We start from the raw sequence: 15,018 nt of genomic DNA, 5'->3' as shown, positions 1-15,018 counted from the left end.
AGTATACTTTGAAGTAAGTATACTTACTTCAAAGTATACTCTGAAGTATACTTTGAAGTATACTTCAAAGTATACTTAGAAGTATACTGTAGGATAAAATAATCTAATGTTCCCTAATATGATTTTCAGTTGGATGGCATGAAATGAGCACTACACTTTGTCCATATTATCCTTTTACAAGTAGGATCACTATGAGGCTGCCGTGTTTTCGTTGCAGTACATAAAAAAAAATAAAAAAAATAGATTTACCAGAACTAGTTACAAAAAAAAAGAGAAAACATGAAAAAAAACAAAAAAAAAACTTGTAGCATAGTAGAAGTGAAGAAGTGAACAAATAGCACCATGAAGATCAAGGAATGAACTACGGAAAACAGAAAAAAAAAATACTTGTGGAGAAGATTAAAGTGGGGTTAGGTTCAGGTTCAACCCATCATCTGAAAATACAGTATGGGATAAATGAGTTACCAAGACATGGCAAAAAGAAATCATTTTTGAAGAAGACTGCACTTTTTGAACATACAAAATGCTGTTCACAATAACTAACCTAAACAGAACGAGAGAGTTACCGATTAAAATAAAAAGGCTTCAGATTTTTACACGCAGCTGAACAGCTGAAAGAGATGTGGTGCATTTTATTATACAACACAGTCACACACAAAGTCAGGTTCGAGTCAGTAAATAACTTTACATGGTTTGGATTCTGAGAGGAAGCCGGAGTAAAAAAACAGGATGAACATGCATTCTCCACACAGCCTAAATTCAGACAGGAGGGATGCGATGGGACACGACTCACCGTCACACCTCAAGCTAACAAAACTATGCTAATTATTTTTGTAAATATCACAATTAGGATGATTTGGCTTAGTAAATGGCAGAGTATGACTTTTGTTTGGCATCTTCATTTCTTTCATTGTTCATGCTTGGTGAGCTTTGCCTCATTCTGCCATATTTCACCAGCCTCCATCCAGGAAACACAAGTCATGTTGTTTTACACTTCAACACACAGCGTGTTAGAAATGTGTGTTTGCCCTTAAAAACTGTAAGATATCAACTTTGCTTCATGGATAACTGCCACACAAACACACACACACACACACACAAAAAAGACCCTTAAACATGCAGTGGGTATTTGATCAGAACTGAATGTTTTTATTAACTAGCACACACGTTAAGCCCTGGTACAAGACATGCATTTTAAAAATTTCACTGCAAAAGTATCAGCATGCTAAAGAACTTACTTGGATGATACTCTCTTTGCACAGATTACAGTATTACATCTATGTTGCGTGGCATGGAGGCTATCAGTCCAAGGCTCTACTGAGGTGTAGAAGAAACCCAGATAGCTTTAATAGTGGCCCGTCAGCTGACCAGTGTAGCACTGCGATGCCATGGTCACAAGAGTATGTATTGTTACTTTCAGCAGTGTGGGCAGAAACCAAGTCGTGACGGAAACTGAAATGAGCATCTCCAGAAACCCCTTCTGCTGAGAAAAGCATGACGTGCTCCATGTCCTGACCCTGAACTCAATAACACACTGTCAACCAACTGAAACAACTCATATGGGCCCCTAAGTCATCACTGACTGGGGTAATGTCACATTAAACCTGAGGGGATTTGGATTCTTTGCTTCTCATCTCTTCCTTTGAAGATTTTCATATCAAATATTACATTTACTTTTAACTGAAAAGAGAAGTTTGGACCACTCTCCTTAGCCTAGGTCAGAGACTCGTTACATTGTTTCTCATTCAGAAGGGGCTGAACACGAGGAATCCGACAGTGGACTGTGTATGTTGGGACACTGAACTGAAGTCTACGCTGAATGGAGTTTGATTCACGTCTTCTCAAGACTGTGGTAATGTTGTTGTTTGTGTACTTTTTTTTTAAATCACATTTTCCTTCCATTGAACTTTTTGTTAATATCCTTAGATAAGGCCCTAAATAACAGTCAGTTTGTTTAGCAATGCTCTTATGTGGATTATCCTCATTGTGGAGAGTGATGGACGGCTGGGCCACTATAAAGCGATCAGTCTTCTCTGACTGTGAAAGCCTTGATCTTTTCACACATATATATTCTTTCAGTATTGATCAGATGTATTATAGACTTTTTCATAACCTTTATTTTTAGTTTTTACTGGAGGAAAGCTATAAAAATCAAAACATACAACAATAAACCATAAAAATATTTTACCTTGTGTGCACTGGCAATTTTTTGATTTAATTATATTCTAATTTAGTGAGATGTCCCTGTACAGAATAAAGTCTAAAACTGTACACAAGGTAATTTATGTTAGATAATTATATTTTTGTGCCACTATGTTATTAGAAAGCTGTGTTTGTTTACAGTACATTAGTCACTATTTTGCAAGTTGATCAATATCAAAATTATATACAGAGTTACATACAATTGCATACAATTTACAAATATATCTTCATGCATCACTTGTTTAAAGTTTCAGATTGTTAACTGAGTCCTTGCAACATTTTAATCCAAATTTTACTGTAGGAATGGAGAGACAATACTGGAACTCAGCTTGCTAAAACAACAACAAAAAAAACAAACAAACAAACAAAAAAAAAAAACAGGGTGTGATTGATCTGTTCCAAGAAACATTCAGTGGCGGAAAAAATCTGTTCAGTCAAGTTGAATAACGGACACAACAGAAAGTCCACAATGCAGAGATTGGATGATGTAAAGGCAAACGTGGAGGGAAAGTGGAAACATTGTGTACGTTTGTTCAAAAAGACCATTTGCGAAAAAATGAGCACTTTTAATGTACAAGTAAGTTAGTCCTAACAGAAGGTGCTAATGAAGCTCAAATATGGAATGAAATAATCACTAATCACTAGTAAAAATTCTTGCGTATCCACCAGCATAACTTACACTCTCATTACAGAGTCTCGGCAATCTGAAAACTATGGTGTGATATTTGCCACCTTGGGAAATAAACGCCTCTCTTTACTTCTAAAAGCGCTCTACCCTAAATTCAGTAGTGATAAAACGGTGCCATTCCAGAGAAATGTCACAGTTTATTTAAACACCATATTGTTTGCAGCTCAAGGTGAAAATAATACCATAAACTATGAGGATACCCATAATAATATGGCTTTGCAATAACCGGCAGCAGTTAGAAAGAAAAAAAAAACAAACAACTAAGACCTGTTTCATCAAGCTAATTGCCTGTTTGTGAGAGAGAGCAAACTTTTCTGTCGCCACTCTATTACAGAGGCTCTTTCTTAATCATAAATAGGGCCCTTGTGTCCCAGAGGGAGTTGCAGTTCTAATTTACAATTGAACTAAAGACCAAAGCTATCAATCTTTCACATACATTTTATATCTGCCCCCCTTTCTCTCTTGTAATTGTGGTGACATAACCATAAACAACACAGAAAAGGCTGCTTGTGACTGATCTGTGGAAATGACAGCATTACTACATGAGCTGCACAAAAGTGCTCTGGTTCACTTCACACATGAGGCGAGCACACACACACACACACACACAAACACACACATCTACAACCTACAACCTTATCAATACCTCTGAACACTACAGAATCACAGCAGGATTTCATACGCTTCAATGATTTGAAGGGGCCTAATGTAAGAAATGGCAAATTATCAAAGATAAGAAGTGTTTTTAGATAGTGTCTTGCTAAGGTTTTCATAGATCTTTCATTTTGTTACATTTGCATCACAATACAATCCTAAGCACCAATGCATTTTTTTTGGATTTTAGAAAAGATGAAACTTTTGTAATTCTAAATAATTTGATGTACATTTGTTTTGAACCATTTACTCTGATGCTACTTAAATAAATCCACTACCAAGAACTCACCTGTGTGTAATTTAAGCTATGAATGCATATAGCTAATCCATAGAGATTTGTTAGAGGACAACATCAGGTAAAAAAAACCCAAAAAAAACCCCCAAAAACAAACAAAAGAAAAACACAATAGACAAGGCAGGGAAACCCATGGAGAATTTTAAAGAGAAAACAATATCCCAAGCTTTAAACATTTCACAGAGACCCTTATGATCCATCATTTGAAAATGGACAGAGTTTGACAACGCTACAATGAGTGGCTGAAAACCAACAATTCATACGTCATGCGGAATACCTCATTCCCCACAGGAAATATGGTGGTGGCGGCATCATGCTGTGTGGGTGCTTTTCTTGAGCGGGTCAGAGTTGATTGGAAGATTGATGGAGATAAATACAAAGCAACTCTGGAAGAAAACCTGTAGCAAAAGACCTGAGACGTCGGTGATGGTTCAAGTAGCAGGGTATTGATGAATGCCCTAAATATTCAACATAGCCAAAGTTAAAACTGAATAATTTCAGCATGAATTTGAATGGTACAGTCAATTGATAACTTCAATTGATACACTAAAGTGATCAATTTCTTTCTGTGGGAAGAAACTGATAACTTCAGACACTCTCCATCTGAAATCTGAGTACGATTGTGTTGGTCTGAAAAGGATTGTATAAAAAAAATCTATAAAAGCTATGTTGTCTTCCCCTTCACAGTGATGTAAGGAATTTGAAAATGAAAAAGAAAACTTAATTTACTTAAAATTCTTAGTTTAAAAATGAAAATATCAAAATCATATTGATAAAGAAAAACATGGGGAAAAAATGAGAGCTGCTGCTTCTCCACATCGAGAGGAGCAAGTTGAGGTGGCTCGAGCATCTGGTTAGGATGCCTCAGTGGTGAGCTGTTCCAGGCATGTCCCACTCAAAGGAGACTCAGAGGAAGGCCCTGGAGGGAAACACCAAGGAACCCCCACAGAGGATTTGCCCCAAGTGGCTGTGGAGAGTCCAGACCTCTTTGCTTGGGCTGCAGCCTCGGCAACCTGATCCCGGACAAATGGAAGCTAATGGTTGGTTGGTTATTTGGACAGATGAACAGATGAAAAACAAGATGAATATGATGTCCTGATAGGCTTTACATAAAATAGAGCACAATTACAGAGTTCTCTGAGATACTCGTATAAACTGAGTGTCAGGAATCCAAACAATAATCTAATTACCATATCTTACAAAAAAATAAATAAAAAAATCTGTGGTTTATTAATTAACACCAATAAAATGTTCAGTTGCAATTCCTCATAATACACTGGAAACGGCATAATGTCACATACGAATACAACATTTGCCTTCAAAACACAAGATGCAAGAAGGGAACTTGCTGATGCGACAGCTTCATGTCTTCAACAAAGCACACAGCAGCCCGCCGACGTTCCGACACATTCCTGCCCGCGGTGGCAGAGCCATGTCACAGCCGCCGCACCCCGCCCGGTGATGCCTTTAATGATGAGACGTTTCATTAATGAGTTAATGCAAAAACTCTCAATGTCATCAGCAAAGATAAGAGGGAAGAAAGCGCTGCATTGTGCACATAATAACGGGCTCCCTGCATATCCCAGAGATGTCACGGGTCAGCCATGTTAAGAATGTGTGTGCCCAATCATCCACTGATCTTTATCTGATGGGCCTGCAGCTAACCATGACATGGGTCCAATCAGGGGTGCTGATGAATGGACAAAGGGGGCCTTGAATTGTTGAAGCTGTCACATGACTGCTTCTCTACTAAATCACACTGACATTAGCAATCAATACACCAATTACCGAACAAGTTATTAAGCATGTTGTGCAAAGCAGTGATCTATGCAACAGCACAGTAAATAATCTACAATTCTCAAATTTACAAAGTAGTGACATGGCTGGCACAATGCTGATTTTCATTTTAGCACACCTCAAACAAAAATGAGATAAACATACATATAAAATTAAAAGAATCCTGGGACTTGTGATTTGAGGTCACATTTCAAGATTTTTTACAAGTTTTTCTTCTGAGTTGTGTTCAGACTTGTAGCTCATAATGGTAACATTTATTTCCATGACTAAAATCGCAAAAAAAATATGTTTTTAAAGAGCATGAACGTAAGGGAAAAGGCAGTCAAGAATGCAGCCAAAAGTCACCAAAGAGTGATGATGTTACGTCCAGAACAACAACTAGGGCAACAAAGCATAACATGGTATGCACCCAAGACAATATTAGTGAGAACAAAGTTTACAGCTTGTATGTGAATTAAACTTAAGAGTCATAGTGTAATCTACCCAGTCAGACAGAAGAAGTCAGGAAAAATATTGTCCTAGTATAGAAGCTAAGAGATTTAACAAAACACCACCTTCTGAAAGGATTGTTTGGAGAGAGTAATTGCAGGTTCTTTGTTCTGACAGGGGACGCTGAAAAAGCAAATTACAGCAAAACAAGTTTTCCTTTCTGAGAAACTTTGTGCTCATAAAAAACAAAGCAAAAAAAAACATCTGTGATCAACTTGATGATCTGGCTGTTGACTCCCGCCTTGAGCGATCTGCTGTAGCCAAAGCATGAGTGGTGTTGTGTCTGGTTGCCTTATATAAGCCCCAGATTCCCCCAGTTGCTCATAATCTTGGGGAAAATGTGGTTACCAACAAATAGACTATTAGCGGAAACATAAAAGCATAAAGAAATATTAACCCAAACGGTTTTGTTTCTTTTTGTCAAGTCAACAAACCAATTTTTCTCTTTTCATGGAAAAACAAATTATACAAGACTGTGCCAATCCACAAACTGCAACCTTATATAAAAGTGTTTTTTTTCTGTTTTGAGGTGCATGACTTGGAATTTCCTTTCTACGGCAGAAAAATGTGTTTTACTATTTTGTAAAACAGTTTTGAGATTTGATGATTTTTCATGTTTTAATATTTTTATATTTCCCATCTCTAAATTATAAGTTATATGTGCTTCAAAACAACCAGCTGAAAAAGAAAGTCAGTTAACAGTGAACCTTAACTTAAATAATATTAGTCATTAAATAGTAGGGTTTGTAATATATTGATTTAATACAGCCATCTTTTTAAAATAACTTTTGTTGAACAATGATGCATGGAGGAACAAATTAAGATCTTAGCTGGCTTTGTAAGCCACAATGCGGCGGAGCATAAAGGATTCCAGGAATAAATTCCAGACTCCGCCAACATCGTAAAACCTGACAAATTGTTATAACGGTCTGTGTAATCCACACCACTGTCATTCTCAGGACTTTAAGCTCTCCCTGACACAGTCTTAGTATCAGATTTAAGTCTGAAGCCAAGATTAGACAAAAACGGTGAAAAAAAAAAACTTCCAGTCCAGTGACATTTGTCTCATACTACATTATCTGAAATCAAATGCTCTATTCAACTCCCAGCGTTCCATATAGAACAATCAGTCCAGCCCTAATGTGGGAATGTCTGTAATCCTTACAAAAGGACGCTGACATTTATACCCAGCAGAAATGAATTAGACAGGGACTGAATTCTTCCAGTGGCTTTGTGCATGCTACACTAGACTGGATGGATAGATAATGACACTTTATTACGGGGTCATTATGGCAGGTAGCTCTCAACGATGAATAGGTAGGTCTAGTCAGCACGTACAGCTGAGACAGGTGACCCAACATGTTAACAAATGTGGCAAATGGGCATTATGAGACTAATGAATTCAGAAGACGCTCTAGGGGAAAGAACAACATAAAAGCAGAGCCCTTCTAAGACTTCCCGAGAGAAATATACAGCTTAAGTCTGTTTTAAGGAAGTTTTCTCACCTCCTGTGACCTCACTTTCCCAGATTCTAAAAAGATGAAAAGAGAAAAACAAAAATGTTACAAAGAAAGTTGCACATACTTTGCAATTGTGCTGCTGACTGAGGGTGTTATGGTTGTGGCTGGTATTATTCAGATTCTCATTATTAAACCATTGTAGATCTAATAATAGCACAAACAAACACGTCCTTGTGGCCATTAAGCTCTTCTTTTAACAACAAAAAAATTGTCTTGAAAAGCAAAAGGATTTCTAATCTAGCTTTCATATTCTGTGATAAAGGATTTGAGCTACTTTTCAGTTAAGGGTCTCCTTTGTTGAACACCTTGTAACAAGACTCATCACTGTAGAGAATGGACCCCTGTGGTAGAAAGGCATGTTCGGCATACTTACTTTTAGCATTTTGTTGCTATTAATAAAGACAGAATCTTGACTGATAAAGACATTGTTTGGTTGCCAACATATTTTGGTGTACCCACTTTGAACATGAGGTTTCAGGTCATTTCGCCTGTTTTGTATCCTAATTTTTATTCACACAAAGCCCGTTCTAGAGACATTGCTAGCTTTACTTGATGCCTCAACAGTAATGTCGGGAATATCAGAACACCTACGCAGTACTGAAAAGTCCAGAGAATAATGAAATTAAATTGTGGTGTTGATGCCCTTTTTCTTTATTTTCTTTTATTTTCTTTATTTTCATTTTATTTGTTGCTCAATCCATTGTTAAATGCATGAAAAGTACATTATGTGCTAATGCAAGTGTCATTTCCCTTCTTTGGTCTCTTGGAGCCTGTGATTTGTAAGCTTGGTCTGACTTGCCCAACTTTTTGGAATTTGCATAACTAAATGTATGAAGTAAATATATCAACTAACATCTGTCAACAGATCAAAAGACGTAATCTTTTTTTATTATGACTTTGCAAAGAAAAACTTTACAATTAAGTAAGAAATGATTGTAGTAGCACTAATAGTACAAATTTAACATGTCAATATGACAGATTATAAAATAGATCTTTTCTAAGTTTGTGAAGATGTCAAATGGTAGTAAACTGTCCCTTTACCACATTGATGAATTGTAAGGAAATTATGTATGTAATTTGCATGTGTATTGAACATCAAAAAGACAAGATGATGCAGTACAGAAAAAAACAGATGTGTTATTTAAACAAGGGATGTAAACACTTACTGATGTTTTTGGAAGCATTGATGTTTAAAGAGTCTGACAGTTGCTGGGAGGAAGGATCTACAGTAACACTTCTTTTTTCACTGTGGATGCAACAGTCTGTCGGTAAAGAAACAAAAATAATCAACAACAGTGAGAATGATTCAAAGACATTCAGTTTGGTTTTAGTGAGAAATAAAAAGGTATGACTGACCATCTGAGATTGAAATTACAAAGCTAGACGGACAAAAAGTGTTCAGTTGTTTTTTAACATACAGAATTGATCAAATCCCTCAAAACGCAACTGTGTGAACAAACCAGTGGACTCCTGAAAAAAGAACACAACAAAAAATCTCATATTTCAGAGTGAAATTTTAAAATGGCCACATCTGCTTCCATGCTACTCCCATCAGCCACATGGTCAAGTTTCTGTTGATCTATTGATACCATTTGCCGAAGTTGGATGTTCACCCTTTTCTTTTGTCAGACTGCCAAACATTCGTCCAATGAGATCAGACCAGGCAGCTGCAAATCCTGACATGAGATTAGTCCTTTTGCCTTCAGAGACAAGATAATAGCATTAGCTAATGTATGAACAACAGAATACCACTGTGTGCATTTTGACATCAGACTGAAAGAGAAACTCTACCACTTTGTTCTCAAGTTAACCATTTGCTTTGAATTTTGTGATTCTAGCTTCAGGTGCACGTCACCATAGTCTTACCGTTTAACATTTGATCTGCTTTTAACCAGACAACGAAAATTTGTATGTGTAGTTAGTGGTCTACTGGTGTTTATAGTTAGGGTTTTACAATAGGTTCACATTAAAACAAATGACAGATAAATAAATTATACATAGGCTATAGGATATAATTCCTTGCAAAATTATTAAAACCTCTGAAACTTTTTACAATTTTGTCAAACAGAACTTTAACTGTGTTTTATAACAACTCAAAGTCACATATTGTGAAGTATGAGAAAAACAACGTTTGGTTTTTGAAGTTTTTCCTTTTTGTCAATTTCCTTGCCCCAGATTCCAAATTGGATTTAAGACTGTATCATTCTAACACATAGACATACTCTAATTAAAGCCACTGTAGATCAGGTTTTTCTTCTTAGGGTCATTGTTCTGCTGGAAGAGAACCTCTAACCCAGTCTCAAGACTTATCAGCCTTAACCTGGTTGGAGGATCACCCTGTATTTAGCACCATCCAACTTTCTATCAACTCTGACCAGGTTCCTTGAAATGCCATGTTATTTTTCTTGCATCGTGCCTATGTGGCTTATACCAAAAGCTGATTTGTGCTGGAAATTATCACCAGCCTGCACTTCCCTGGGGACATTTATGGATAAGCTGGTATATACAACGGATGGACGGAGGGACGGACGGACGGACGGATGGATTGTTCAAAGCTTTGGATATTATTTTATATTCTAACTTCTTTAAACTTCTCCACAGTTTCATCTCTGACTTGTCTGCTTTCTTCCTTGATTTTCATGAACCTCTAAGGCCTTCTCCGAACTATTGGATTTATGCTGAAATTGAATTGTACACAGGTGAACTACATTTAACTATTAGGTGACTTAAGAAGGCACCTGCTTGCACTAAAAGTTTCAGAAACCTACAAAGTTTGAGAAACGATGTCTGTTTAGCAGTGATATTCCAACTGCTTATTGTTCAAAAAGGAATTTTGGCAATTTGAAAGGAAAAAAATATTCATCAGCTTCAGCATACTTTCAGCTATGTACCACATAAGAATACAACAGTATTCATGTGACTGAATAGAGGTGACGTTTTAATAAGATGGAAACATTTATAAATTATGAGAAAAAAATAAATAAAGGAGGTGAGATCAAAGTGAAAGCAAGAGAAAAAAATCCCCTGGCCAACGAACTTCGTGACCTGTGAGCGATCAATGTGATCCCGACCAGTAAGAAATGCCTTGGATAATTTGAATCAAGAGGAGGCGTGTCTCATCCAAACAGATTTGGCTGAAAAGGCCTGCCAGAAGAGCGTGCCCAGCCCCTGACCAGATGTGTGGACTTCTTTTCTTATTAAAGGAGAAGCTCATAGTTGCAGGTGCAAGGCTAACACGAGGTCCAGCTACACGGGCCTTCATAAAAGGGATATCTATTGCAAGTGTTTAATCAGAGCCAGTGGGAAGGGATGGGATTCATTGCTCTTTGATGGAGAGCACTGTTATGAAGATGGACAGTCACTTTGCTCCCTAAGTGAAGCCATCGTTTAGCCTCAATTCCCAGGGAAAAGGCCCATTTGTTATCCACGGGGGAGTGCAGCAGGGGTGGTTAAGCTAGGTGGAGACTGCATGCATTTTCCACACAATTACCGTGCAAAGGCATACATTTATAGTCAGAGAAAACTGACTGTGCTAAGCCAAAGTAATACACAATATAGACTCAAAATATCACAGCCTGCAATATGAAGGGGATAAACTGATTGGACCAACACATGCAAGCTTTGCTGTATGGTCCACATGTAGGAATGAAAGTCCCAGTTGGAATATATATATATATATATATATGAAATTACCACCATACCATCTGAAACGTATACAGTGCAATACAAAAGTTTTCATACCTCATTAACTTTTTCCCGATTTCTTCCTACATTAAAGACAAAACAATTTTAGATCTTCAGAAAGTAGTGCACAGCAGGGAAGCTGTTCAGTTGATGGAAAGATGGTTGGTGCAGCAGGCAGAGCAATTCTGGAAAACAACCTGCTTCAAAAGCTACAAAGAACTGGAGACTGTGGCACAGATGTTGCTTTCAACAGGACCATGACAACTCGACGGAGGTGGGTAGAATAGCTAATAGTTTCAGTATCACTTCATCAACATATTTTTCCTGAGTTGAAGTAAAAAGCAGTGATCCGAAAAAGTTACTCAAGTAAAAATGAAAGTGGTTCATTCAAAAAGCTACTTAAGAACTGAATCGAGTAATGCTATTTATTTTTGATTGCTTTGTGAAAACTGTGTCATCATACAGAGAAGCAGCTATGTGCAAGTTCTGGAATTTGGAATAATAAACTAAAAATGAGTCAAAATAAATCTCATTATTGCAAAAGAATACATTCAGCCACAAGGAAGATTTATTTCCAAATCTCAGCTTTCTACAACATAAAACCTTTAAAACCAATATTCTGGGTAAATATGTTATAACAGAGCAAAGTATATCCAGTGAGAATATGTACTGTTCACTGTTTGTACCCCTGACCAATATATGACAAGACAGGCTGAGCTCATAAAATAACATTTGAATAATAAAACCTGTTTCAGAGGTCTCATCAGACCTGTGTTTCTGTCTGGAGCATTTTTAGTTAAAAGTTCTGTTATTCAGTGATTTAGCAAAGTAGAGAACCCAAAAATTTTACTGAACTAACAGTAGCATTACATCATGATAATATTACAAAAGTCAAAGTATATGGTGCAGTAAAGCTACTTCTGGAAGTACATCATGTTTAAAAACAATGAATTTAACTTCTGCTTCTGAATTTACAGCAAGAGATACAAAAAAACATTTATTTGTTGGAAACGTTCAGACAAAAAGCTAATTGATGCCTATGGATGCTCTCTATCCAGCTGAGCTTGATATTTCTTTTTTTTGCCGTCTTAGCAAAAAAAAAAAAAAGAAAAACAATACTTTTTATAAACTTTTGGTAACCATGTATCATTTTCCTCACACCAAGTTGTTTTGGTCTGTCAGTGAAAATCCAATGAAAAAGTATTTTGAAACTTATAAAAACCATGTGAAAAAGTTCTAAATGTGCTTGTTAGGTTTATGTACACAAACTACTTGGTTGAAGTGTAGAAAAAAAATATGCTGCAACTGCAGGTTTGGAAAACTCTTAATTTCTGCTTGAACAAATGATGTAAAAATATTTTTATTGATGGTTGATATTTTTGGAAAAATGCTACTTCAGAAACTATAAAAAAATAAAATAAAATACAAAACAAATAAACTGCAATTTTATTACCCTTCCACTTTGCCCCCTTGTCATACTAAATACGCTTGGGCTCAGAAAAAGCACCAGCACATTTAGATCCCTTTAGTTTCACATTTAGATCACATTACATAGACAGTATGATAAGCTATGTGTACTGAACTGGCTTTCCAAAGTGCCCATAGTTTAATTCCTCATTGTGTTTCTTAGAAGAATTCTTCCCTTTTACTCTTTAAGATCTCTTCTTTCTATAACAAATGGTTTGACTTAAGGTAACCTGTAAAATGTGTCTGTCAGATTTCTCATATTATTTTACTTTCTGTCCCACTTTTTTACAGTGGTGCCAGTATACGATAAAAAATAAATATAGGTCTAAAAGTATTAACTGTATTTTAGTTTTCACATGTTTCATTTTTAGGTATAACTTCAGAATACATTGTTTTTTTTTTTTTGTTTGTTTTTCTTAGTTTTCTGGCACCTGCAATTTTTTCTTGATATAATTTTTATTAGTGCACAGGCACCACTCTGAGCACAAACCCTGCACTTTCCACCTCTCTGCAAAGAAGAAAAAAAAAAGAGCACTACTTCATGTGTTGGCCGTGAACATTGGGGCTGAACGTAAATCATTAAGTGTGAAATCATCCAGTGTAAATGTAATTCCCGGGGATACTGAGCTGAATCATTACCACTTTCCAAACTCAAATGGCAGATTAGATGCCTATAAAAAGTCTGTTCTCCTAAAAGCCTGCCCACTGTTAACGGGGCTGACCTCCACAGGTCTGTTAAGATTATTTCGAGGACGGCTTCATCATACAGTTTTATTCTCCAGCAGGAAAAGAATGACCGTTCCTGAAAAGGAGGGATACGGTGACGGAGACAAGTCTGGTGTAGCTTTAATTCCTTTACTTAGTCACCCAGCGAGGATGAGAATTACACAATGTATCATTCTGAGAAAGAAGCTCCACTCACCTCATTTGTGAATTTGAAGTCTGGTTCTAATATGCTAAGTGGGAGTGTGTCTGAAAGGTTAATATATAAGGGGGGGAAGCCTTTAACCTGACATGAGTTATGTTTAATGATGATAACTAATTTAATTAAACAAAAATTCATTTATTGCATGAAGTATGCATAGTGCAGTTGACTGCACTTATCTACATGTTCATTTTTGTGGCGCTGAACCACGGTGTTACTTCTCTGTTCTTTAGTGATTTTAAATCTCTTTGGATCCACTTTCCGGAGTTTTCCTTATCCATTGTTTGGGATTTTCTAGGCTTGACAGGCTCGCCACAGAACAAACGCTTTACAGTATCAGTGAATCCGTGCCTCTTCTGCCACATGTTGTATTTCACTCTTGCATTGGCCTGCCTAAGCCATAATGCCTTTGTTTTGTTTAATGGAATCTCCAGCCTTGGACCACTGATACCAGCTGAGCAGTTAGAGTGTTAGCACTCCTCCATATCTATTACAATTAGTTTTTGATTAAGGAAGCCTGTACAGCTGTTTGAAGCCTTTAATGTTGTGTCAACTGGATGATGATGGAGAGAGCGGCCTGGATGCCTCCTAGTTACAAAGCAGCCAGTAAAAAGCTCAGAATGAACCATTTTATCTTCCTAATGGAAACCAGATGACCTTTCTTCTCTTTTTTCCCCCCCTCTTGTTCCTTTTGAATGTTGAAGTTTCTCCTGATGTTATACACACTTTAAGTGTTCTCTCACTCCATTTGTAATTCAAGCCAGTGTTTCGGGCAGTTTCATTCACCTTTTGCTGCAGCCAGCAACTTAAGGCAAAAAAAAAGAAAAAAAAAAAAAGAAAAAAAAAGATGGATTGTTTTTGACCCTCGTGGCATTTAATGAACAGTAAATTGACAGGGAAGAGGGTGGAGAGAGAAAGGGAAGACATGCAGCAAATGGCTCGAGACTGGGAATCAAACCCAGTACAACCTTGATGAGGACTGTAGCCTTTGCACCTGGTACGCCTGCTCTACCAACTGAGCCACCCAGCCCCCACAGCCAGCAACTTTGAGGCTGCGTGAAACCAAAGGCAGCTTTTCAACATGTACGACCACTTGTATCTTCACGCAGATTATGTGGTCAAAATGAAGATTTTAAAACGCAACCCATGCAAAGCAGGTTTTAGCCATTTCGGTGTAGCTGTATGTTTTACATTATTGTCTTGTTGGAAAGGTAGCCTCTGGTTTTGTCTCAATTGTTTGTCCTAACGGAATTTTATCCAGCATTTTCCTTTATTTTGTTCCCTCCATGTTCACCTC

Source organism: Poecilia formosa, unplaced genomic scaffold (genome assembly GCF_000485575.1).
Source record: "Poecilia formosa unplaced genomic scaffold, Poecilia_formosa-5.1.2 Scaffold191, whole genome shotgun sequence".
Classification (NCBI taxonomy): domain Eukaryota; kingdom Metazoa; phylum Chordata; class Actinopteri; order Cyprinodontiformes; family Poeciliidae; genus Poecilia; species Poecilia formosa.
This window is presented reverse-complemented; position numbering follows the sequence as displayed.